This window comes from Physeter macrocephalus, chromosome 16 (genome assembly GCF_002837175.3).
Source record: "Physeter macrocephalus isolate SW-GA chromosome 16, ASM283717v5, whole genome shotgun sequence".
NCBI lineage: Eukaryota > Metazoa > Chordata > Mammalia > Artiodactyla > Physeteridae > Physeter > Physeter macrocephalus.
The window spans coordinates 23,136,202-23,163,209 of NC_041229.1; positions in this window are offsets into that span (position 1 = coordinate 23,136,202).

Sequence of the window (27,008 nt, forward strand, 5' to 3'; positions counted from 1 at the left end):
GGGAGGGACCACAGCAGTGAGAGGCCCGCGTACCACAAAAAAAAAAAAAAAAAGAAAGAAAAAGAAATGATGAACAATGGGAAGCATTTTTAGGTGAATTGGAGCTGCTCAGTGGAGCTTTTCCACTCAGTCTGGGGTGAATTGGAGCTGCTCTGGAGAGATGTCTGCTCTTTTCGTCTTCCTTCCCAGGCTCTGGTTTTCCTAGAAACTGTTAAGGATGCTCATGGAATTCCCACCCACCCCTGCTCTACTACTGAACTCGCTCTCTCAGAAAGAAGAATCGTAAAAGCAGTGATAATACCTAGTAACACTTACTAATCAATTCCCATGTTTTAGATGTGTGCCTGGTACATTCTCCATTTATTGTTGGGGGAGGCCATCAAGAGGACGTGACCAATGGTTGACCCGTGAGCTGGACCCGGCAGTGGAGGCTCCTCGGCCCTCCCCATCCATCCTTGAATGTACATTCTGCCCACCATTCCCACAGCCATTTCAAGGACACAGCCTTGACTGAGTAATGTGTTGCTGAGTACATAATGACTTAATACATGACTGAACCCCATTAAGGCTTCTACATAAACTTTTAAGATTCTGGTGGGGATGTGAAAATCTACTCATCTTTTGGCTGCCCAAGACAAGCCTCATATGTAAGTTCCCTTGCTTATTAAACCTGCCACCTACCAATCTGGAGCGATCTCCCTCTGTCTTGGTCTCTCCTTGCCCTTCATATACGGGGCCAGTCTCAGATTTCACCCAGGAAGCTCCCAACTTTTCAAACCAACGGTTTTCCTCTCAGGAAGCCATGAGAGCATCTATTACCTTCTTCTCCTCATAACTTGGGTCTTCTAACTTTTACTTGTGGGCTTCCTGATCACCTAATCCTGATTTCAGGCGTAAGACGGTAAAGGGACCTGAGTGGCTTTGTTTATATACTTGGCACTAAGACACACTTCCCTGCAGCTCTAACCTTGACTATGTACCCAGATACATAGCTCAGTTCCTCGTTTGTTCCCTGAGTTTTAGGCCCTGTGTAGATTATCTATTTACTCTGAGTTCTTTACTCATTCATTGTACAAATATTTTTTATTATCTACATACTAATCATGAAAAAGAGAGAATGCATCCAATTAACAAATAGGTTATTATGCCTATTTTACAGATGGGAAAACAGAAATTGAGAGTTTCACTTGGCTGTTCCACATCTAGTAAATAACAGAACTAGCATGTGATTCCGCATCTTTCTCTTCCTGGGATTTGGGCATTATCTTGCTCCTACCAATGTCTCCCTCCCCTTGATCCCTATGTCATTTTCCAAACAACAACCAATTCTCAAATTCTCTGATTGTGTGCCCTACAACTCAATTCAATTCATGAACTAAGTATGGGAGTTAGCACAGACCCCACTGTTTAACTATAAGATACCACAAGACACGAACTGTAAATGAGGTCCCTAGGATACCTGCTCTTTTGCCAGCTGATTATAAATGTGGGAGTTCCCATGGCTCATCCTCAGGTTTGATAACTCACTAAAACTACTCACAGAACTCAGGAAACTCTATACTCATGATTCAGGACAGCCACATGGAAGAGAAGCCGAGGGCAGGGTGGGGGTGTGGAGGGAGTGCAGAGCTTCCAAGACCTCTCTGGGTGAACCAGCCCCCCTCGTGTCAAAGTGATCATCAACTTGGGAGCTCCCCAAACCTTGTTGTTCAAGAGTTTTTACTGAGGCTTCCTTAAGTATGATTGGCTAAGACATTGGTCATTGGTGATTGAACTTAATCTCCATCCCTCCTTATCTCCCCAGAAATTGAAGAGTGGGCTGAACGTGACAACTCTAGTCACAGTAGGTAGCCAGCCTTCCCCTGGAAACTATCTGAGGGGCCACCTTGAGTCATCTCACTAGCATAAACTCAGGTATGGAGAAAGGGGGTCTTTGTGAATAACACAAGACACTCCTATCACTCATGAAATTCCAAGGGTTTCTGAAGCTCTATACCAGGAACTGGGGGCAAAGACTATGTTTTTTTTAAGTTATACCCCAACCCTCTCCCACCCCTAGGAATCATAGCCAGAGACTAAAACTGTGCTACCTGCTTTGATTTCTACTAATGCTTCCTGGCTCCCCATCGCTGTATTCCACACACCTGCCAGAGCAGCCTGTCTGCTTACCTGGAAACTCTCCCTCCTGTGAGGTTCTGCCTACTAGACTAGTCACAGCCAGCTGTGCTTATCCCCTCCATCCCAAACCTGCCTCATTCAAGGGATCTGGTCTCCTTCCAGGACCCCCTCACCCAAGTCTGTGCCTACAGGAATTAACTGTGTCATGTTCTGCCAGATACCAATGTGACCCAGACATGCCCAAAGGACATTTGACTTTGCCAGTCAGGGACATGGCAGGCCACAGGCTTTGGCACTGAAGAAGTCAGAGAAAGAATTGGGTCAGTATGAATCACAGCAGGAGAAAAATCTATAGAGTATTACATTTGGAGAATATTACCCTCCAGTATTATTAGAACACCTCTCTGGACACGCTAGCTCAGGCTGTGTCAGCGTTTCCATTATAAATCCTATTTCCAAGAGTTTATGACTTGCTGTAAAAATTCAATCCAGGTTGAAAAGCAACATAGTGAGTTTACAGTCCAGGAAGCAGTTTGATTCAAAGAAAGGATAAAAAGTTGGGAAGAAATAAACAAATAGAAAAAGAAAGGAAACAGATTGTTTAAAAAGAAGACAGCTAGAGTGTTGCCCTGGTTTTCTGCCCTCATGTGACTCAAAGACTATTTTGTTTTTAAATTTGAGTTTTCACAGGTTATTAACTCCCTGTGCAAAGAGACCTATTAGGACACTAAAGCCAAAAGAACTGAGCTCCCTGGAAAAGCCATGGTAACAGCATGTGTTAAAACTTGCTCCTCAGGGGATCCTCAGGGAGCAATGTCCCCCTCACAAACTGCATTCATGAAATCTCTTGGGGGATACACATCAAATCTCTGGTTCAATAAAAGGCAGGGAGGGGACAGGAGATGCTCAGTAAGCTTACACTCTCTAATGAGGTAAAGGCAAATTATGACCCAATTCCTCATTTCCTGAAAATAAAGCAACTGCCTCTGTCTCTCTGTTACCCTCCAGAGAGTATTTTGAGGCAGGCATCCAAGACTTCTACACATCTGTGACTATTTTTCCAATTATAATTTCATTATAAAGTGACCCAAGGAATACTTGGCACTTCTGCCAGCATCACTGCTCACCCATACTTCCCAAGGAGGGGACACTTCTGGTAGTTCAGAAATACCATCTCCCAAGCTTGGAAGTACAAGCTTGTAATGCACACAATTCACCAAAGTCCACCTTGCTTCATCTGAAGATGGGTCTTTGCCATCAATTCTTAATAAAGAAATCTTAGGGCAGTTCAGGGAAACAAGAAGAAGACAACAAGTCTTGAGGTCAGACTTTCTCCATGGGAGGGAGCCCAAGGATGGCATTCTAGTTGGAAGGAGAAAGTAGGAAATTTTCTTGCTTGTGATGACATAACAAGTGATCATACTGCCGCTTAGATCAGTGGGTTATCTGAGGAAGCTGATGGAAATTATGTGGGGACACAAATGCGTGTCCAACTTTTGTTGCTGCTGCAAAAGTGAGATTCTGCATTCAGGGAGATGATCTGTCTGAAACTCATCATTTGCTCTCAAGTAGAAGAGTTGAGTAAAAAGAGCAAGAAGTGGAATTTGTTTTTATTAAGTAAGCATCACTGCTGTGCTAGACAGATTGCCAGTTGTTTTTTATACATTATTTCATGTAAATCTTATAAAAACACTATTATATTGATTTGTGTTATCTATGTTCCTTTAAAAGATGAGGAAATTAAGACTAATTAACTCACCCAAGGTTAATCCACAAACAAAGTGGCAGAGGCAAGAGTGAATCCACACATTTCTGATTTCAAAGCTTTTGATCTTTCCACATCAGTTTCAAGCAATACTTCAATGGATAAATTACGGAGTGGAAATGAATTTGAGATGGTCTGCAAGTTTCAAGCGTGATGTTATCTGGGGTAGGACCAGGGAGAGGCCTGGTAATCACTTGCACAGAGGAAGGTAGAGTTTAATTAAGTTAATTACTCAAATCTAGAAAAGTAAACTTAAATTCAGAAAATATAAACTTCTGGGATTATTCAAAACAAAATCCAACCATCTTTCTAATTTTATATATGAACAGTTTTACTGTGAACTCTGAGTTTTCCTCTTTTAAAGGCAATGTTGGTAATTAAGCTATTGTCTCTTTTTTTTTTTTTTCTAATTTATTTATTTAGTTTTGGCTGCATTGGGTCTTTGTTGCTGTTGGGCGGGCTTTCTCTAGTTGCCGCGAGCGGGGACTGCTCTTCGTTGAGGTGCGCAGGCTTCTCATTGCAGTGGCTTCTCTTGTTGCAGAGCACAGGCTCTAGGCACGTGGGCTTCAGTAGTTGTGGCACGCGGGCTCAGTAGTTGTGGCTCACCGCCTCTAGAGTGCAGGCTCAGTAGTTGTGGCGCCAGGGCTTAGTTGCTCCGCGGCATGTGGGATCTTCCTGGACCAGGGCTCGAACCTGTGTTCCCTGCATTGGCAGGCAGATTCTTAACCACTGCGCTACCAGGGAAGCCCCTAAGCTATTGTCTCTTAACTCTCAACCCATCCTGCTACAATCTGCTTTGTGATCCTGGACCAGGGAACCTGTAAATGGTATTTCTGCTTTGCCAGCTGGTGCTCTATTAGGCTCTGCCAACAGGGGGTGCTAGAGAGAGATTGGAAATCTGCAGGAGGGGAAAGACTGCCTCTTTTTTTGCTTTCTGTACCTGCAGCAGTAGTTGGTTCCAGTTTCAAATGTTTTCCACACTCCCAGAACCAGCCTTATTGCACCACGGCAGAGACAGCAGAGATAGGAGGCTAGCTCTCTGGGCCTCTTCTCCTAGATTCTAGATTCTAATGGCCCCAACCTCTAATGGTCTCTGTTCCTAAAACTGCTATACTTATGTTACCTCAGTGTTCCCTTTTGTCTTTATTTAAACACCTTATAACAGATTTCTTTCATTAAAATTTCTATTAAAATAACTGGTTTGGTTCGTTTTCTTGAATGGACCCTGACTGATACAAAGTTCTCTGAAGGAAGCTTCTTCAACCTTTTCTGAAATTGAATTCTCCTTGCTGTCTGAAAATTCTCTTTTATACTGTGTTATATTAAAACTTAGCCTAAATCATTTCTTTCTCTCTCTCTCTCCCTATATATATAATCATTGTTGTACACCTAAAGCTAACACAATGATATACATCAATTATATCTCAAAAAGAAAAAAGAAACAATTCTCTCTCCAGCACTTATGTGACTGTGAGCCCAGTAACAACTTTTCTAAGGCTCAATTTTGTCATGTCTAATACTGGGGTATTAATATCTACCTAGAAGGGTTATTGTAAGGACTGAATGAAATAATCTATATGCAAGAGTCAAGCACAATAGCTGGTGCATATCAATGTTTATAATGATCATATATGTGTCTGTCAAGCATCCCTATATTTGAAGAATCACCATCGCAGTTTCATGGTAATCCTACTCCATCCCTATTTTTTGAGAAGAAGCTAATCCTTCAACTCAAGGTAAACACATGCATAAATATGTCCAAGTAATTTATCTGCCTGGGATGGGCCTCCATTCCAAGTCAGGCCAATTAGAATGGCCAAACAGAATGGCCATTGTTGTTCCCAAGATTAAGGAATAATTATGCTATTTCTTGCTCTGATGCCTAAACTGTAAAATCTATAAGCCTGAGATTCCACAAATCACCTTTCCCAGAACTTTGGTGACAAACTTGCCCTGGTTTGCTGAGACTTTCTTAGTTTTAAATCTGAAAGTCCTGCATTCTGGGAATCTCCTTCATCCCAGGCAGACGATTTGATTTGTCACCCTACCATGATAAAAGCCTGCAAGAGAAAGCAGGTGTTTCTCTAAAGAAGATGTAAGAATGGCCAAAAAGCATATGAAAATATACTCAACATAATAGTCATTAGGGAAATACAAATCAAAACCACAATCAGGTGGCATTTCACATCCACTTGGATGATTATCATCAAAAAGTGGGGCGTGGCAAGGAGGTAAGAAGTGTTGGTGAGGATGTGGAGAAATTTGGACCTTTTCGTATAGCTAGTGGGAATGTAAAATGGTTCAGCCACTGTGGAAAACAGTTTGGCATTTTCTCAAAAAGTTAAACATAGAATTGCCACATGATCCTGCAATTCCATTCCCAGGCATGTACCCAAAAGAATTAAAAACAAGTATTCAAACAAGTACATGTACACACATGTTCATAGCAGCATACTATTAACAGCAGCCAGAGTATGAAAATAGTCTGGTATGGGCCACCAAAAAAAAAAAAAGTAGCCTGAATGTCCATCAGTGGATCAATAGATAAACAAATTGTGGTCTATACATACAATGGAATATTATTCAGCCATTAAAAAAGTGAAGTACTCACATGTACTACAGTATGGATGAATCTCCAAAACATGATACTAAGTGAAATAAGCCAGGCATGAAATGTCACATATTTCTATTCATATGAAATAGCCAGAATAGATACACCCATAAAAATAGAATACAGATTGGTGGTTGCCAAGGACTGGGAGGTGGGGGCGGTCGGGGGGAGATGGGGGAAACTGCTTAATGGGTAAGCCTTTTACTTTGGAGTGATGGAAATGTTTTGGAACTAGGTAGAGGTAATGGTCGCTCAACATTGTGAATGCACTAAAATTGTCCACTTAAAAATGGTTAACTTTATATTATGTTAATTTCACCTCAAATTATTTTGAAAGAAAGCCAGGGAGAAGGAAGTGAGGGAGGAAAGGAGGGAGGAAAGGAGGGAGGGAGGGAAAAAAGAGAGAGAAAGGCAAGCCAGATAGGAGATGAAGACAGAAGAAAGTGGGTCCTAATAACAGGACTGAGAACTTGAACCAAGCCTTCCCTGAAGTGGATAAACCCATGATCTTGTCAGCTAAAAACCTAAGAAATTCTTTTTTCACTTGAGTAAGTCTGAATTGGGTTTCTCTCCCTTTCAACCAAGAGTTCTAAATAGTATTGTCCTCAACTAATGGTAATTAATTTTTAACCCAAAACCCACTAAAATTTAATCTAGTTTCTGTCTATTGTGGCTTCAGTGTAGGTAAAGAACGAGTATCACTGCCCTGCCTAGAAAATTCTGCCAGCAGTAGCTTACTCTCAGGTACCATTCAGCTGTCTCTTCTTCAGCCTGAATAGTCCCAGTTGTTTCAACCTTTTCAAGCATTGCTTGAAAAGTCACTTTTGACTGGTATCTGAACCAGAGTAGTACATAATATTTTAGAAAATTCCTTGGCAGAAGTCAAAGATATGAGATACAGGGCTCCCCATTCTTATTAACAAAACAAATGGCTGATGTGTCTCACCAAAGAGATTCTGACATCGCATCCAGTGGTGAGTGAACACTGAACATACAATGAATCCCCCTTGTACTTCAGACCTTCTCACTCCTCCCTCATAATCACCTTGATGTTTCTTTTGTATTATTAGCAAAGGGCTAATTGCATTTTAATGTTGTAGGCTGGGGTTTAACTGTTAGTGTATAACTGAATGGCTCAAAGAGGAAGAAACTAATTGCCTCTATGAAAATTTAATGTGATTCTGTCAGATGTTCATCTGGCTCTCAGAATACCCCTACAGCTGATGAGTTCATCAGTCTTCTAATTTTCTACAAGAGATTGGATTTTATCAACTTTCCTTGCCCTCTAATGCTAGCTTAATTAATCACACGGAGATTGGCATGGGGCTTGGAGTAACTTAACTCCACCAAATGCATGGAGTCCTCAGATGTGCTACAATCAGAGAAAACCTGACAAAATGCTGACAGTGGCAAATAGTAACAATGACAGTCACCAACACAGGCCAAAGAGAAAGAGCTTCTTCCTGTATGACAGATCACCCTAAGCAAGTCTTGTAACCTCTGGCCTAAGGGTTTTCATCTGTAAAAGGAAGTGGTTGCAACAAATTTCTAAGGTCTTTTTTAGCACCAAAATTTTGCATTCTACATATCAGAATAAGATCATTTAATAACTGATTTTTCCCATTGTAAAGAAACATGGTAGAAATCATTATTCCCATTAACAGTTGTATAAATCTGAGCAGCAGCTCAAGGTATAAAAGCCCCAAATAAAAGCAAGATCTTTCATCAGCCAGATAGTGTTCCATTCATGTATTTATTCAGTCAGTCAGACCATACTTATCAGGGCTACTTTTCTGGGGGAATGCTCCAGAATGCTATTCTAGGACCTCCTTTTTAGAGACATAAAACCTGGAAGAGCAATTCAGAACCTCAGAGTTAACAAACATCAGCTGCTGGAATAATAAAACAAATACTAAACTGAATCACTTTGCTGTACATTTGAAACTAACACAAGATTGTAAATTAACTGTACCTCAATAAAAAAATTTTTAAAAAAACAAATACTATACACCAAAAATTGTGATGATCAAAATTAATAAGAAATCATATCAACATTCATCTTATATCTTCCAATGTAATAAATGGAATCATACATTTAGAAGATACTTTTCTTGAGCCAGAGTTCAACTACCTCCCAAGCTAAATGTGGAATATTAAGGTAACACCAGCTGGAGTATCAATCAATAATGGATACTAAGACATAATTGGAAATTTAATGAGTTGGAAAAAATGTATTTCACAAGAACTCTTTTCAGGGTGCTTGTCTATGTAGTTAGAAAAAAATATTTTTAAAAACCACTTGGTTTTGGATGAGCCCCTCACCCACCCAGGAACACGTTCAAGTAACATAAGACAGCACTTTCATAAGACATAAGACCAACTTTCTAAGAAAGTTGGTTGGGTTAATGCAGAGATTTCTTTTGTCTAAGTTGAGTACACAGCTTTGGGACTGATATGAATAGCTTAGAGCTGCATCTTTTCCCCATGTGCAATCTGCATCCTTTCCCCATGAGACAGGTCCTCGGCCTCTGATGAACAAATGTTTAAGAATACCAGATTGATAGGACACCAAATTTCAGCATTTTCCTGGGATGCTTCAATGTTTTAGCCCAGCCCTTCTCCACACACACTCCTCTTGGGTCCAGGAGAAGCAGAGCACAGAGAGGAGGATTTGCACACAATTAGATCCTTCCTCCTCCCATTCACAGTTAGACATGGGACAGTTTGCTCAAACAATGAAAAGAAAACCAGAGGCACAAAGCAGAATGAGAACTTGGTGAAAGCACAGAGGTTCTTAGATTTCATCCTTTTGCTGTGAGTAGGTAACATGATAAATAGTTCATACAATTAGAACCTCATTCATTGACATTAAAGGTTACTTCTTAAAACAGAAAAAACTTACTAAGTTTAAAAATTAAACATTTAAGCTGCTAACAAATAAAGTGAATGTGAGAAGTCTATTCTGGGCGGGGGGGAGACTTGGCACCTCCTCTGTGACCACCATGGTATTGGGCACTGGGGATCCACAATTGAGGGAACACAGCCCCTCCTGTCTCCCACCTGCAAAGTGCTTTCAGTGTATTGAACAGTTTTCAGCAATGACCCTGGACCTTAGTTTTCATTCCTCCTCAGGTATGTATTTTTCTCCACATATAGTGCTGTTTCAGAATGTACCAGAAGCTCCTCGGGCCAAAGATTCAATTGTTCAACAAACATTTATTGTGCATCACTGTGCACTGCATACTGCAGCAGGTGCTGGAGATACAAGGAGGGATAAGATGAAGTGCTTACCCTTGGGGAGCTCAAAGCTAGGAGTAACCTCAGACAACTCAGCTGTAAGTATTGGAATGCAGGTAGAAACACAGCCCCAGAGAAAGAGCAGGTAAAAATTGCATAATCTGATTCCATTCAGTGATGATGATGATAAACTACACTGTGCTAAATCTTCCATGTTCACTATTTCTTTTCATTCTCTCAGCTAACCTATGAAGTATTAATAATCCCATTTTATGAGTAATGATATGCAGAAATGTTTATCTTTTTGTAAGAGCAGCTGGTCAGAGAATTCTTCTATAAGGAGAAAGCTAGCTTTGCTGCAAAGCTGTTGGATAAGCCCACTCATCCAAATCCAGAAGAATCAGCCTCCAGACAAGGGTATTGGGCTGAGTACTAGATTTCCTTCAGGGGAGCAAAGAGATACTTTACATAATAAAGAGAGGAAACAGTGAATGCCAAGGAAATTGGGAGGAATGGAGTAAAAGCAGCAGAGCTATGAACAGAATCAGTATCAGCAGAAAAGCAGAATCCCTGTCTAAGGTGTAGGTGAAGGAGGGAAGATGGAAGAAGAAACAAGACTAATAGATTTTTCAAGAGAAATGCTGTGTGCTTTGTGAGGGAACCTTTCCCTGAGACCCCACAAACATTCAGTAAACCTCCTTGAATTTCTTGTAGAAACCAGTGAAGGAGCTGAATTTTGCCTCAAAGTTGATAAAGTGCAAGATACAGTGCATACACTGATGAGGGGAAGGGTGGGCATCTGTTTTAGAATAAAAATGGGAAATTGGGATGTAAAGAGATTAAGCTAAAGGCCCAGGCTCTGCCCCCTTTTGAGGTACAAAAATGTTGAGAGGCCAGAGAACTGTCTCTGCTTCTTAAGGACATGAGGACATGGGCTTTCTTGGGCTGAAAAGGTCATCCGTGCCAGAGGGCATGTCCCAACTCCTCAAACGAAAGCTTCTGAGTCAGAAAATAGGATCATAGGAGCAGATCATACATAGGGCTGTCAGAAAGGGAGTATTTCTGGGGCCTTGTAACAAGAAAAACTAAAGAAAGTAGATTAATGATCCTGGCAGAATGGGTCTCTGTGAAGCAGAAATGCTAAAGCAAATCATCATGAAAAAGTAGAAAAACCAAGAAGAGAAAAAAGAAAGAAAACTTACAGGTGCTGAGGGCCAGTGAACTGGAGGTGAAATGAGTGCTGAAGTTCAGGTGGGAAATGAGAGGTTACTTAGCAGTGGAAAAAGAATTATAAGAACCTATTCTACATATATTGCTTAAATGGTGTCTTTTGTAACTAACATCTGTAGGGATGAGTTTTACCTCCAGGAAGGGGTGTGAGTTTGTAGCTAAAAGAAGAGAATTTTAAAGGGATTGAGAGATTGAACAGGAAACCCAGTTCTATTTCCATGGCCTCTGCTTCCATATATGGCTTTTATGCTGAGAAGTGAGGGGAGAGGAATTTGCACCGTTAGCACTAAAAGAGGCTCTCCAGTCTCTGTCGCCTTGGGGCACGGAGGAAAGGTATGGGACAAATGTGGCATGTGGTCCCTACCCCACATTTCTGCTGGACACCCCCCACATCCTGCTTCTCCCATGTCTAACCTTGTCCTGGGTGCTCAGAGATCTTGTTTTTATTCTTCACTAATTATCAGGGCTGCGTCAGGGTAAAGTTTTTACTGTGCAAATGTAGATGCCTTCCCAGGTTTTTATAGCTTAAATCCTACAGTCTCTTTGAATATGACCTTTCCCCTTCAGAAAAATTTTATTAATTTGCAACTCAGCAATGGTCTCCAGGCCCCACATTGCAATTAAGAACATCAACTGTGTAATTTCAGAACTGCTCTTTGGTGTTCCCAAAACTTCGATATTGAAATGGGAGTTCATTTAACTTGAAGGAAGCAAAGATTACTGCAGCCACCATGTCAACAAATATTGAGTAATGGCCCTGGCTCACCGGAGAACTAAAACCCAAAGTATGATTTTTTTTTAATGCAGTAACTGACAGTCATGAAATCGTTGAGTTACTTTATACTATAAAATGAAGAGAGTCTACTAGTGAATCTGAAGGGAGGGGAAAAAAACACAGAAATTATACGTAATGCATTATATAGATTTATTTTAGAATATGAATAGCAGAAATTGTTACTATGACACATACTCCAAACCAGTTTTTGCCACTGAATAAAGTAATTATCATTCATTAATCTTTGCAAAGATTATGAAAATGTGCTTATGATCAGGCTCCCAAGTATTTGCAGCCATGATTATAAGGATAGATTTGTCATCCCAAGTAAGCAGATAATCTTCCTGTTTAATGAGCCTCTCTTCTTAGAGATCAAAATGCATTGTGGGAACTTCAAGAAGATGATGCTCTGAATACCATATTTTTCTTCTAGGTTTATTCAATGTGATTAAACTTTAAAAAAAAAAAAACACTTCTTCTGCCTCATCCTTTGCATCTCGCCCCTTGAAATTCTTCCTCATGAATTTATTTCAAGCAATGCCTATAATGTCAAAAAGAGATTTCAGAGTTTATTTTTCCTCTTTACTTTCCTTGATATGATTAACAATGTGGTTCAGCCTGCTGGGGCCCACCAAGGAAGCAGATACTATGGCTGGGCAGCAGAAAGAAGAAATGACTTCATGTCCAGCAGTCTCGAGTTTGAAACCCTGTTCTATTAACAATTATAGGGAAGTTATTTCATCTCTCTCAGCCACAGCTTCCTCACCTGCAATGGGGGAAGGGTGGTTTAAATGATACAATGGATATAAAATGTAGGTGCTTGACAATGGGAGCACCACCTGCCCCGGGCTTCCCATTTCTTCTCCTGGAGGGTGACTGGGATCAGCAGACATAGAACACACCTGTCACAGGATAGGATGCACCTGTCTCCTGTCCAGCCTGCACCACCTTGACTGCTGCTACACTAGGGTTCCTGGTAGTGGCAAATGCACTGCCAGTGATGTAGCAAAGGATGCACAAAGTCTCTAGTTGGTACCTACTTCATTTGAATTCTTATAGCACTCAGAGTCTATGCACTCTGTTTTGTATCATGTGCTAATTGCTTTGTATACCAGTCTGGCTTTTCCAGTGGGATTAAAATTTCTATGCAGCATGGATTGGGTCTTACACTGTTTAATTATTTTAAAAAATAACATCCCAACAGCAAATTCAGCCCATAAATAGATTATATGTGTATATATACCCTTTGTTTTTGAACATTGTGAATTAGTTGTATTATTTAGGATATTGGTCCTGCTGTTTTATTAGAGATCAAATAGTAGTAGCTTAAATGAGATAGACATTTACTTCTCTCTCAGTAAAGATGTGGACTGGTAAGCTATATAGGGGTATAGGCAACTCTACGCCTATCTGGTTGCTCCCAGCTGTCCCTGAAAATGATGTATTCATCCATGTGGTTGAAACAGGTGCACCACCAGTAGGAAAAGAAAAAAATGAAGTGGAATTCAAGGAGCTTCTTTGTTAAGAACATGAGCACAAATTTGCCCATGTCACTCATCTTCATGCTCTATTGAACAAACTTGGTAAGTAGCCACACTTAGCTGCAAGGGAAGCTGGAAAGCATAATATCTAGCTGCTGGAGGTAGAGGGAAGGGGAAGAACATGGGCTTAACTAAAACTTGAGGGCTGTAGACCAAAGAGAAAGCAGGGAATAGGGGATCCTGGGGGCAATTAGCCATCTCTGCCACAGTTGCCACTTTTGAAATCAAAGGATTTCATATAAAATTTTTGATAACTGGCTTCTTTTTTTAAAAAAAGAAATTTCTGACAACACAAAGATTCAATTCCAGTGTGGCAATAATTAGATGGCTCTGAATAGCAGCTGCTCTTTTTGGAGAGCATGTGCAACAACTATTTTGCTATAGTCCTCATTAGGCCCTTATACACATCCTATACTTAGTCTCCATTCATTCACATCATCTGCCTGTGGGCATATGAGTTTGAACATAATGCATCTAATGAGGCAGCTATTGTGCACCCACTGCATACCAAGAACTTTTCCTACATTTTCTCATTTTATCCTCACAGCAATTTTGCAACATAGCTTTCTTTACTCTGTGGTATAACTAAGTAGATTAAGGTTCAGAGAGGGTTGAATAACTTGAAAAGTTTATCTAGAAAGTGGCAGATTAAAAAATGTAAACTTAAACCCTTTTGTGTCTGACTGTCCATGCTGGGAAGTGGGTGACAAGTGATGTCCAGAGAGAGATTTTAGCATGTTTCAGTTTACCAATTTCTTTGGTGAAATAACTCTCTTCTTGTTTATGGCATCTTTAATATTGACTCTTCTGATGAAGGAATAACTATTAGGTAATTCCAGTCATCAGTCTTTAGAAGAGTGCATCTTAACCATTATACAGAGTGACAATAAACAAGCTTAGAGCAGAGTAGAAGAGATGAGGGAAGTTCTCACCCACCTGAAATGTCCTGTGGTTTCCATGGAGAATCCAGTTGAGCACCCAGCCCCAGTAGTCCCCAAGCACACCCAACATTGTTCACTCTGGTGCCTCCCCTCTCCTAGCATCCCCTCTGTTGGAGAGCTACTCCCTCTGACCCTTTGGGACCCAGGCCAAATCCAGCCTCTTCCAGGAGGTCATCGTCTATCTCCTACTCTTAGGACGTTCAATTCTCTCTGTTGACCCTGGGCAACCTGTTCACATCCATTCCTCCTATCTCCCAAACTAGAGAAAAAGCCTGCATCACAGAGCTCAGTGCCCAAGCAAATCCTCAATAAATCTATGGTGACTGGTTAATGTTGTCAGACTAGATGATTCTTTGAGTGTCCCACCTAAAAAAAATAAAATACACAAAAAATTCATATTCTTGGTTCAGCACTTCCTGCTTATAACTTCATAAGTCGTCATTTCTCCTTTTCCTCTGATAACTTCATGGTCAATGCAGGGTGGGAAGCTGTGTAAAAGGAGCAAACATTTGCCTGAGAATCATAGGATGAAGCCTTTGGTCTTGACTCTCTTTTCATTCATTCATTCATTCATTCATCCTACATTACTGGGCATGTACTATGTGCCTTGGACACTAGAGACACAGAGATGAATGAGATGGGGTTCTGTCCTCAAGAAGGTCTCATTTGGGTGGGAGAAGGATTCAAGAAACAAACAATTCCATTACAGGGCAGGGAGGGCTCTGTCAGAGGGCTGGAGAATGGGAAGGAATGTGGAAACCAAGCCATGTAGAAGAGCCTCTGTTCCTGTGTGCTAAGTTTTCTTACACACCAAAATAGAAGTAACTCTTCCAGCTTCACCAGGCTCTATGCAATCAAATGAAGCAAAGCATTGGATTTATAAGATATCATTATGGAAATTTTCAGTTTTGTTCTTCCACCAGTCTTGACAATCTTCATTAATCTTTGTACTTCTTACCCTTGTTTACCAAAAATACAGTGACTCAGAGCTGCATAACAATCAGAGATAAAGTTAATTAGAACCCAGATTTCTTAATGGTTCTTTTTCAGCAATTGCTCACTCTTTAACTTGAAAGATCACTTGAAGTGAGAGACAAATGGAAGTAAAAATTCATGCAACAGACTGAAGACACATACATACAGAGGATTTCCATTTATTTTTTTATATTAAGTTTGGGATAAGAGCAGTTTTAGTCTAGAGGGTTGGAGACCATAGCTGGTGACTTCTCAGGGTTTTGAGTGCCATGGAGGATGGTGGCACAAGAGAGCCAGGAGGTGTACAAGGATGAACCCTGACTCATTTGTATCCAGTTTGCAGTGTCAGCATCTGGAGAGTCTTAGGGAAATTAATAATAGCTAACATTTACTGAGCACTTACTAGGTCACACTGTACTCTAGCTGTTTTATACATATTTTCTTACTTATTTTCTCACTTCTTCCCCACAAAAACCTTATGAAATATACTCTACTGTTAAACTCATTTTATAGAGGAGGAAACTAAAGGCATCATGATTAGCAGAAAACTCTCTGCTAACTAATTGTTCATTGTTTGAGCCATTCCTCTCCCCCCAAAAAAGGTGGGGGGAGAGAAGGAGAAGGGAATTATTTCCATTGATTTTCTCTTCAAAATGTGTAATAAGAAGAAAACGCAGAGGAAGTGAATGCCACAGCAAATACAATAGAAAAAACTCTCCTACCAAATACCCTAATCATCCAGCACCTTGGAATATACAGCCCAGCGAGAGGGGCAAGGAACTCATCAGAAGGGAAGCACATACCCGGGGGAAATGTCCTGCCTCCTGCTACTCACAGCTGACTCATGGGAAAAAAGAAGAAAGAAAAATGTGGAGCTCTTGGGTGCCAATTATGTATTGTTGAAAGCTCAAAACTAACAATGGCATTCACTCAAAAATCCAAAATGACCATGAATCAGTTCATGGTCATAACATAACAAGCCCTGGCTAAATAAGAAATTTTCTAATTTAAAATATATATATATCATTTAAATCAAACTTGGGTGCCGCTAATTGTTCTGTGAATCACTCAAAGAGTGCTTGGGGCAAATTTTATTTTACTTACTTTTCTCTTCAATAAACTAAGAATTTTGATACTCTCAGTTGGAGCTTATCACAGACAGGGGCTTGAAGGGGAAGGGAAATAATGAATAATGGAATATTCAGAAGGGAGAGACGTTGGTACTAAGCTTCCCTTTTAAGAAGTAAAGCCCAAAGAGTCAAAAAGGCCGTCAAGCTAATGGTCTGACCTGCCTTTTGTGTAATAAAACAAACTGTGAGGCATTTCCTGCTGGGACTCTTGAGGGCTATCAGTTACTGCTCTCAGCAGGCTAATTCCTCCAACACCTATTCATATGCAACAGGCTGTGTGTCCATGGTAGCTCTGTCCTCCTAAGAGATGCCAAGCCATCTACCCTGATACATGCAGCTCTGCAATGTCCCCTCATCAGCCTTCCACCTCAGAGGAGGTAGAGGCTAGAGACCACACTCTTTCCTAAAGGAGAGCAGGTCTTTCAATCAACAGACGTTCACTGAACACGTGCCTTGGGCCAACTACTCTGAATTTAAAAGCCATCTTTTTTTTCCAGGAATTTACATGCTACGGAGACGGAATCATAGAAACAAAACTGTTATGAAATGCGATTACTATAGTAGAAGTAGGTACATAGAACAACAGGGAATTGAGGAAGAGGGTAACACCAACAAAGTTGTGAGAATTGGATTTGGGGAGAGGGTCAGGGAAGACTTCTCCAAATAATGTGAGTGATATGTGAACTGGGTTGTAAGGTATAAGTAGAAGTTTTCCTATACTTGTATTCTCTGCTCAGCTGTAAGATCTCTGAGGTAGGGACCAGGTTTTATTCAGAGCTGTATTTCTAGCACTAGCACTTTGCCTGAGACATTTACTGATCATATGAGAAATCAAAGAAGGAAAGAAAGAAGGCTATTTATTTCACAGGCATGGAGAAAGGATATAGCAGACATCCTCTGACTTACCCAGCCCTGTTCTCTGGAATCTGCTCATCTTGTCCAGAGGCATTGTATTAAAAGTGTATTATATTTCTACTGCTTTGCCCTGGCCCCTGGACATAGCTGATTGTTCCAGGAATGGGCCATTGACACAAAATGGACCAATCAGAGTACCTTTCTTGGAATTTGGGATGGGGACCCAGAAAGAGAACATTAGCCTCTCTGGGTAGCTGAGTCTATAGCTTATAAACTTGGGAGCTAGGAGGAGACCATGTCTTCCACCATGTGAACAGAGAACAATGGAAACTAGTCCACAAATAGCAAAGAATAAAGTGGGCAGGGATGAGAAGAACAGAGAAATGTGAGATGGAAAATACTGCCTAAATTTCTACTGCCTTCCAGTTCCCAGTTCCTGAGGCCCAGTTACTGCCTTCCAGTTCTTTGAGCTTTCCCATTTGTCTTTCCAGTACATCTTCTCTTTTTTTATTTAAGCAAGCTTTACTTGGTTTCTTTCTTGGAACCAAAAAATTTTACCCAATGACAGTGAGTTGGGGTGGGAGGATTTCAGACAGAGGCAGAGCATGAACAAAAGCACTGAGGTCCAAAAGACTTGGCTGTTTGAAGAACAAGAAAGAGTGTGGTCTTCCATTAGCTGAAACAAAGGAACACGTTCTTGGAATGGTAGGAAATTCCAAGAAAAAGGAGACCAAATATGATAGAAATGATACATTTTCCTCCAGAAATTCCCACACTTGGAATGGGCCTAGGAATGTGCCATGGTCAAAAAGTCTGAGGGGGGAATTCAAGCTCCATCTGGCAAAGGGGTTTAAAGAAAAACTTTCAGGGGCAGGCACTGCATAGGCTTTGGGACTAGCAAAAGGGACAGTAGGAGCAGAGAATAGACATCAGCACTGAAGACAGAAAGATACACCAAACTAGGACAACTTATTGTTCATTACAAGATGCAATGATCATGGGCCCAGGAATATGCAAAGTCTGTCTTTGCAGGATATTCTGTATCATCTGCATATGGGATCACAAAGTCCCTATGCATACTAATTAGAACTTACCTGTAGGTACCCCTCTATTCTCTACACAAATGTTAATTTTCACCATGCTCTTCAGGGTCTCCTCAATCACACTGGAAGTCATTAAAGTAGCTCCTGATATATTTTCAGCCGTTCCTCTACTGTTAAGCAGACTCTCATGGCCCAAATATCCCAGGGTTCTCCTACTATTCATACTGTGGAAACACAGTGTGGTCCCTCCACTCTTAAAGGTCACACACAAAATCTCACATGCTCCAGGACCCAGGGCAGAAGAAGTGATTTGAAAAAAGCCTGGGTCAAACCCACCTGCTGATCTTAGAGATCCTCCCCGTGAGTCAGGGGCAACTGGAGCTCACCCTGGGAACACAAACACTGGTGGCAGCCATAGTTGGGAGCTCGTTCTACCACATGGACACTTGTGCTGGCAAGTGCCATTTTAGAATCCTCCCTGGAGCTTATTAGTGCCAGATCCCAGCCCCACTCACCAGCTTGTCAGCACCAGGCTGAGATGCCTCAGGTCAAGCAAAGAGCTGGGTAAGGACACAGCACCCCCCACCAGTAAGCCTGCTGCCTTAAGACTCCCATCAGAGGGCCCAAGACTTGGCCCCACACAGCAGTGCACTGGCAATAGCCCAGGATCTCCAGGGCCCTGCAGCCAGGGATGCTAAACCAGGCTCTGCCCACAAGTGGCACCAGCCCCAGGACCCCCTGAGGCCCAGCCCTGCTCAGCAGTGGTCAGACACCAACCCCAGGACCTCCACAGTCCCACAATTTGCTGTGTTAGGACCCAGTCCACCCATCAGCCTGCCAGAACCAGTCCAGGATCACCTGGGCCCAGGCCATGCCCACTAGCAGGCCAATACTAGCTCTGGGACACATTGTGCCCCTTAGCCATCCACCTCAGGATACAGCCCCACTCACCAGCAGGCCAATTGGTGAGTGGGACACCCCTCAACCCACAGCCAGCCATGTCAAGAACAGGCCCCACCCACTAGTAGGCCAAAACTAGCCCCAGGACCCCCAGCCCCAAAACCACCCATCCCGGTGGGCTCTGCCCACCAGTGGGCTAACACTAGCCCCAGGACCCCCTGGGGATCCACAGACAGCTGCCTCATGACCCAGCCCCATCTACTAGCAGCCAGCAGCCACCACAAAAAAACAGGGCCTGGCAACCCACTAGACAAGAGGCCAGTCATGCTTACCAGACTACCCACAGTAGTCAGCCCACCACAACAGAAGGACCCACACCGCCCACATTGGGGGCAACCTTAGTGCGTATAGCTCTAGTGACCAGAGGGGAGTGTGCTACTGAGAAACATAGGACGTCTCCTAAAAAAGGTCACTTCTACAAGGCCAGGAAATGTAACCAACCTGCCAAATACATAGAAATAAAATAGCAAATTAGGCAAAATGAGGTGACAGGAAAATGTTCCAAACGAAGGAAAACGATAACACCCCAGAAGAAGAACTAAGTGAAGAGGAGAGAAGCAACCTACCTGATAAAGAGTTTAAGGTAATGATGGTAAAGATGCTCAAAGAACTTGAGAGAAGATTGGATGAACAGAGTGAGAAATTGGAAGCTTTAACAAAGAGTTAGAAAATATAAAGAAAAAACAAACTAAGAAGAATACAATAAATGAAAATTTAAAATACATTAGAAGGAATCAACAGCAGATTAGATGATACAGAGGAACAGATCAGTGAGCTAGAAGACAGAATAGTGGAAATCACTGAAACTGAACAGAAAGAAGAAAAAAGAAAGAAAAGAAATGAGGACAATTTTAAAAACCTCTGAAGTGTAGTAACATTCGCATTGTAGGGGTCTCAGAAGGTAAGAGAGACAGAAAGAGGCAGAGAACATATTTAAAGACATAATAGCTGAAAACTTCCCTAACCTGTGAAAGGAAACAGACAGCCAGGTCCAAAATGCTCAGAAGAGTCTCAAGTAGGATCAACCTAAGGAGGACAACACCAAGACACATTGTAATTAAAATGGGAAAAATTAAAGGTATAGAGAGAATATTAAATGCAGCAAGGGAAAAGCAACAAGTTATGTACAAGGGGACTCCCATAAGGCTACTAGCCAACTTTTCAGCAGAAACTGAAGGTCATAAAGGAGTAGCAGGATATATTTAAAGTAATGAAAGGGAAAAATCTACAACCAAGAATACTCTACCCTGCAAGGCTTTCATTCAGATTTGGCAGAGAGATCAAAAGTTTTACAGACCAGAAAAACTAAGAATTCAGCACTACCAAACCAGCTTATCAAGAAATGTGAAAAGGACTTCTCTAAGCAAACAAAGAGAGGGCCACAACCAGAAATATGAAGTATGAAAGGAAAAATCTCATTGGTAAAGGTAAATCCACAGTAAAGATAGTAAATCAACCACGTAAAAAGGTAGTAGGAAAGTTAAAATAAAACGTAGTAAAATCATCTATATCTACAAGAAGGAGTTAAGGGATACACACACAAAAAAGTTATAAAATATGATATCAAAAAGAGTAGATGTGGTGGGAGAGCAGTAAAAATTCAGGGCTATAAAAATGCGTTTGAATTTACAAGATTAGCAACTTAAAACATACACACACACACACACACACACACACACATATATATATATATGGAGAGAGAGATGGCTATATATAAACTTCATGGTAACCACAAATCAAAAATCTATAATAAGTACACACAAAAAAAAGAAAAAGAAACCCAAACATAGAACTAAAGATAGCCATCAAATCACAAGAGAAGAGAGCAGAGGAAGAAAAAAGGAACAAAAAGAACTACAAAAACAACACCAAAACAATTAACAAAATGAAATAAAGTACATACCTATCAATAATTACTATAAGTGTAAATAGACTAAATGCTCAATTCAAAAGATATAGAGTAGCTGAATGGATAGAAAAACAAGATCCATATATATGCTGCCTACCAGAGACTCACTCCAGATCTAAAGATGTACACAGAGTGAAAGAGAAGGGACTGAAAAAGATATTCCATGAAGATGGAAAAGAAAATAAAGCCAGACAAAATAGACTTTAAAACGAAGACTGTAACAAGATACAAAGAAGGACAATGATCAAGGGATCAATTCAACATGAAGATATAACAATTGTAAATATATCTGCACCCAACATAAGACACATAGATATATAAAGCAAATATTAACAGTCATAAAGGGAGAAATTGGCAATAACACAGTAATAATAAGGAACTTCAACACCCCACTTACATCATCCAGAGAGAAAATCAACAAGGAAACACTGGCCTTAAATGACACTTCAGACTAAATGGACTTAATAGATATATATAGAATATTCCATGGAGCAGAATACACATTCTTTTCAAGTGTACATGGAACATTCTCCAGAATAGATCACATGCTAAGACACAGAAGAAGTCTCAATAAATTTAAGAAAATTGAAATCATATCAAGCATCTTTTCTGACCACAATGCTGTGAGACTAGAAATCAACTACCAAAACAATGCAAAAAACACAGATACCTGGAGGCTAAACAATACACTACTAAATAACCAATGGATCACTGAAGGAATCAAAGAAGAAACTTTTTTTAATACCAGGAGAAAAATGGAAATGGAAACACAATAATCCGCAATCTTTGGGACACAGCAAAAGCAGGTCTAAGAGGGAAGTTTATAGCAATTCTAGGAAACAAGAAAAATCTCAAATAATCAACCTAACTTTACACCTAAAGGAACTAGAAAAAGAACAAACAAAACCCAAAGTTAATAGAAGAAAAGAAATTCTGAAGATCAGAACAGCAATAAATGATATACAAAAAAATAGAAAAGAACAATGAAACTAAGAGCTGGTTCTTAGAAAATATAAACAAAATTGATAAACATTTAACCAGCCTCATCAATAAAAAAGAGAGAGGGCCCAAATAAAATCAAAAATGAAAAAAGAGAAGTTACAACTGACACCTCAGAAATACAAAGGAAGATAAGAGATTACTACAAACAATTATGCACCAATAAAATGGACAACCTGGAAGAATGGACAAATTCATAAAAATGTACAGTCTCCCAAGACTGAACCAGGAAGAAATAGAAAATATGAACAGACCAATTATCAGTAATGAAGTTGAACTAGTAATTTTAAAAATCTCCCAACAAACAAAATCCAGGACCAGATGACTTCACAGATGAATTCTACCATTTACTGAAGAGTTTACACCTATCCTTCTCAAGCTATTCCAAAAAATTGCAGAGGAAGGAATGCTTCCAAACCCATTCCATGAGGTCAGCATCACCCTGATACAAAAACCAGATGAGTAAATTACAAAAAAAAAATTACAGGCCAATATAACTAATAAAAGTAGGTGCACAGATCCTCAACAAAATATTAGCAAACTGAATTCAGCAATACATTAAAAGAATCATACAGCATGGTCAACTGGATTTATCCCAGAGATGCAAGGATGGTTTAATACCTGCAAATCAATCAATGTGATGCACCACATTAACATATTGAAGAATAAAAATTATATGATCATCTCAATAGACACAGAAACAGTTTTCAGCAAAATTCAACATCTATTTATGATAAATACTCTCAACAACATGGGTATAGAGGGAAGCTATATCAAAATAATAAAGGCCACACAAGACAAACCCAGAGCTAACATCATACTCAATGGTAAAAAGCTGGAAACATTTCCTCTAAGATCAGGAATAAGAAGACAAGGATGCCCACACTTGCTACTTTTATTCAACACAGTATTGGAAGTCCTAGGCACAGAAATCAGACAAGAGAAAGAAATAAAAGGAATCCAAATGGAAAAGGATGAAGTAAAACTGTCACTGTTTGCAGATAACATGATACTATACATAGGAAATCCTAAAGACACCACCAAAAAACTACTAGAGCTGATTAATGAACTCAGTAAAGTTGCAGGATAAAAAATTAATATACAGAAATTTGTTGCATTTATACACTAACAACAAACTATGAGAGACAAATTAAGAAATCAATCTCATCTACAATTGTATCATAAAGGACAAATTACCTAGGAATAACTCTAACTAAGGAGGTTAAAAACCTATACTTGAAAACAATAAGACACTGATGAAAGAACTTGAAGATGACACAAACAGATGGAAAGATATACCATGTTCTTGGATTGGAAGAAATAATGTTGTTAAAGCTACTATACTAACCAAGGAAATCTACAGATTCAGTGCAATCCCTATCAAAATACCAATTGCATTTTTCACAGAACTAGAACAAATAATTCTAAAATTTGTATGGAAACACAAAAGATCTCAAATAGCCAAAATAATTTTCAGAAAGAAAAACAAAGCCGGAGGTATCACACTTCCTGATTTCAAACAAACTACAGTCATCAAAACAGTATTGTAATGGCACAAAAAGACACATAGATCAATGGAACAGAATAGAGAGCCCAGAAATGAACCTACATTTATGTGCACCCACACCACAGATGGGGAATTAATCTATGACAAAGAAGGCAAGAATATACAATGCAGGAAACAGAGCCTCTTCAATAAATGGTGTTGGGAAAACTGTACAGCTACATGCAAAAAAATCGAACGAGACTACTCTCACACCATGCACAAAAATAAATTCATAATGGATTTAAGATTTAAATGTAAGACATGAAACCATAAAATTTTTAGAAGAAAATATAGACAGTAAGCCCTTTGACATCAGTCTTAGTAATATTTCTTTTGGATATGTCTCTCAGGCCAGAGAAACAAAAGCAAAAATAAACAAATGGGACTATATCAAACTAAAAAGCTTTTGAACAATAAAGAAAGCTAGCAACAAAAAATAAAGGCCACCTACTAAATGGGAGAAATATTTGCAAATGATATATGTATTAAGGGGTTAATATCCAAAATATACAAAGAACTCATACAACTCAACATCAAAAAAAAAATCCCAATTAAAAAATGGGCAGAAGACCTGAATCAACATTTTTTCCAAGAAGACATACAGATAGATGGCCAACAGGCACATGAAAATGCTCAACATCACTAATCATTAGGTAAAAGTAAATTAAGACCACAATGAGAGATCACCTCAAACCTGTCAGAATGGCTATCATAGAAAAGACAGCAAGTAACAAGCATTGGTGAGGATGTAAATTGGTGCAGCCTCTGTGGGAAACAATATGGGTACTCTTCAATTAAAAATAGATCTACCATATGACCCAGCAATTCTACTCCTGGGTATTTATGCAAAGAAAACAAAAACACTAATTAGAAAAGATATATGCACCCCTATGTCCATTGCAGCATTATTTACAATAGCCAAGATATGCAAGCAAAATAAGTGCCCATCAATAGATGAATGGATAATGAAGATGTAATTTATATATATAGAATACACCATATATATATGTATATATATAAATTGGATGAAAAAGAATGAACCTAGGGTGTATTATGCTAAGTGAAATAATTCAGATAGAGAAAGACAAATACTGCATGATTTCATTTACATGAGGAATCTAAATAACAAAACAGAAACATAGTTATAGTTGCCAGAGGGGAGGGAGGTGGGGAGTGGAAAGAAATAGGTGAGGGAGATTAAGACGTACAAACTTCCAGTTGCAAAATAAATGAGTCATAGTATGAAATCTACAGTGTAGGGAATATAGTCAATAACTATGTAATATCTTTGTATGTTGACATACCATAACTAGACTTATCCTGGTGATCATTTTGAAATGTATAAAAATACTGAATCACTATGTTGTGTAACAGGAACTAACATAGTGCTGTAGGTCAACTATACTTCAAAAACAAACAAACAAACAAACTCATAGGAAAAGAGATCAGATTTGTGGCTACCAGAGGCAACGGGTGGTGGGAGGGGTAATAGGATGAAGGCAGTCAAAAGGCCACCATGAACCAGTTATAACTTATAAGTACTAGAAATGTACTGTACAACATGATAAATAAAATTAGCACTGCTATATACTATATGAAAATTGTTGAGGGAGTAAATCTTAAGAGTTATCACAAGGAAAAATTATTTTTCTATTTCCTTAACTTTCTATCTATATCAAATGGTGGATGTTTACTAAATTTATTGTGATAATCATTGCATGATGTATCTAGGTAAAATCATTACGCTGTATAACTTAAACTTATACATTGCTGTATATCAATTATATCTTAATATAAATGGAAGGAAAAAAGAAACGCAATGTGGCCCCACTTCTAGAAACTCCCACTAAGTATATCACACACTAAACAGATATGTAGGGTAGAGTTTATTAGCATTACAAATAACATTACAAAATGAGCCTTCTCTGTGCAAAGGATTGGGCTTTGTGATTCCTTTAACTTGTCTGCTTCTCCAGCGCAATTAAAACATGAAGTGATTTTTCCAAACAGCATTTACAAATCTCCTCCCAGGAATACAATTATTGTATGTGATGGGTTTGACCTATATTGCACTTAAAATCTTTGGCAAAAAGTAATTCCAAACCACAGCTCTGGGAAGTTTTTCAAGGAAATTAAGAGAGTAGAAGTTGCTTTTTGCAGCATCAACACAAGAGATGTGACTCAAGCAAGTCTCTCTTGGTTTTAATAATTCACTGTTTGGTGTTATCTATGCCCACGTGGCCAAAAGCCTGAGTATTGAGCATACATTCAACAACATTCCAGGCACATAAATAAATCATCTTCTGCTCTCAGTCCAGGAGGCAGTTATTGATCTGGGCTGTGATCTTTTCTTACCTGACTTTATAAGGATTTCTATAATAGCTCACCTTAGGGGAGTCAGAGACTCAAGTACTTTTCTTTTGTCCTTTGGCCAACAGAAAAATCACCAACACCTTGCAAAAGATGAATTCTGACAGAAGGAACACAGCATTTGCTGTGATGACCAGACAACTGACCTGGCATCGTAGCCTGAAAGCGAAGAGAAAAATGGAAAAATTGATAGTCCCTTGGCCACCAAGACCACCTTGCTGCATCAGGAATCAGGCTCCAAATTATAAGTGTGGGGTCTTGATCAACCAGGCCATGTGATTTCTGTTGATCAGATGGGAATAAGAGATGCCCTGGGACAGAAGTGCTACCCCTCCACACACTCAGTTGTCCATTTTGGATACCTGACTAAAACTGTAGATTTTAGATCTAGCTCCTACTGGTTATGCGACCCCAGAAAAGCCCCATGGTTCCTCAGGACCTTAGTGTCTCCAGTGATCAGGTACAATGACTGGCCACCCAGCAGGCTTTCCCAAACCCCTTCTCTCAAATTGTCTCCAACTGCAGAGGCTATGAATGCTGAATTCTCACTTTCTTAGCTTTCCTTGCAATCAGGGTCCTATGAGATATATGGGGAAATGAACTGGGGGTGGGGAGGCTTCTAGATAAGAGTTTCATCATCGAAAAACAGAGACAATCTGATAAAGAACTGTTATTCAAGTTATACGAATAACTCTTAAAACTCAGCAATAAGAAAACAAACAACCTGATTAAAAATGGGCCAAAGACCTTAACATCTTAACAAAGAAGATATACAAATGGCAAATACACATTTGAAAAGATAATTCATATCACATGTTATGAGGGAAATGCAAATTAAAAAAACAATAAGGTACCACTATCAGAATGGCCTATCACACCTATTTAAATGGCCAAAATCTGGAACACTGACAATGTTAAATTCTGGTGAGGATTTGAAGCAATAGGAACGCTCATTCATTGCTGGTGGGAATGCAAAATGGCACAGCCACTTTGGAAGACAGTT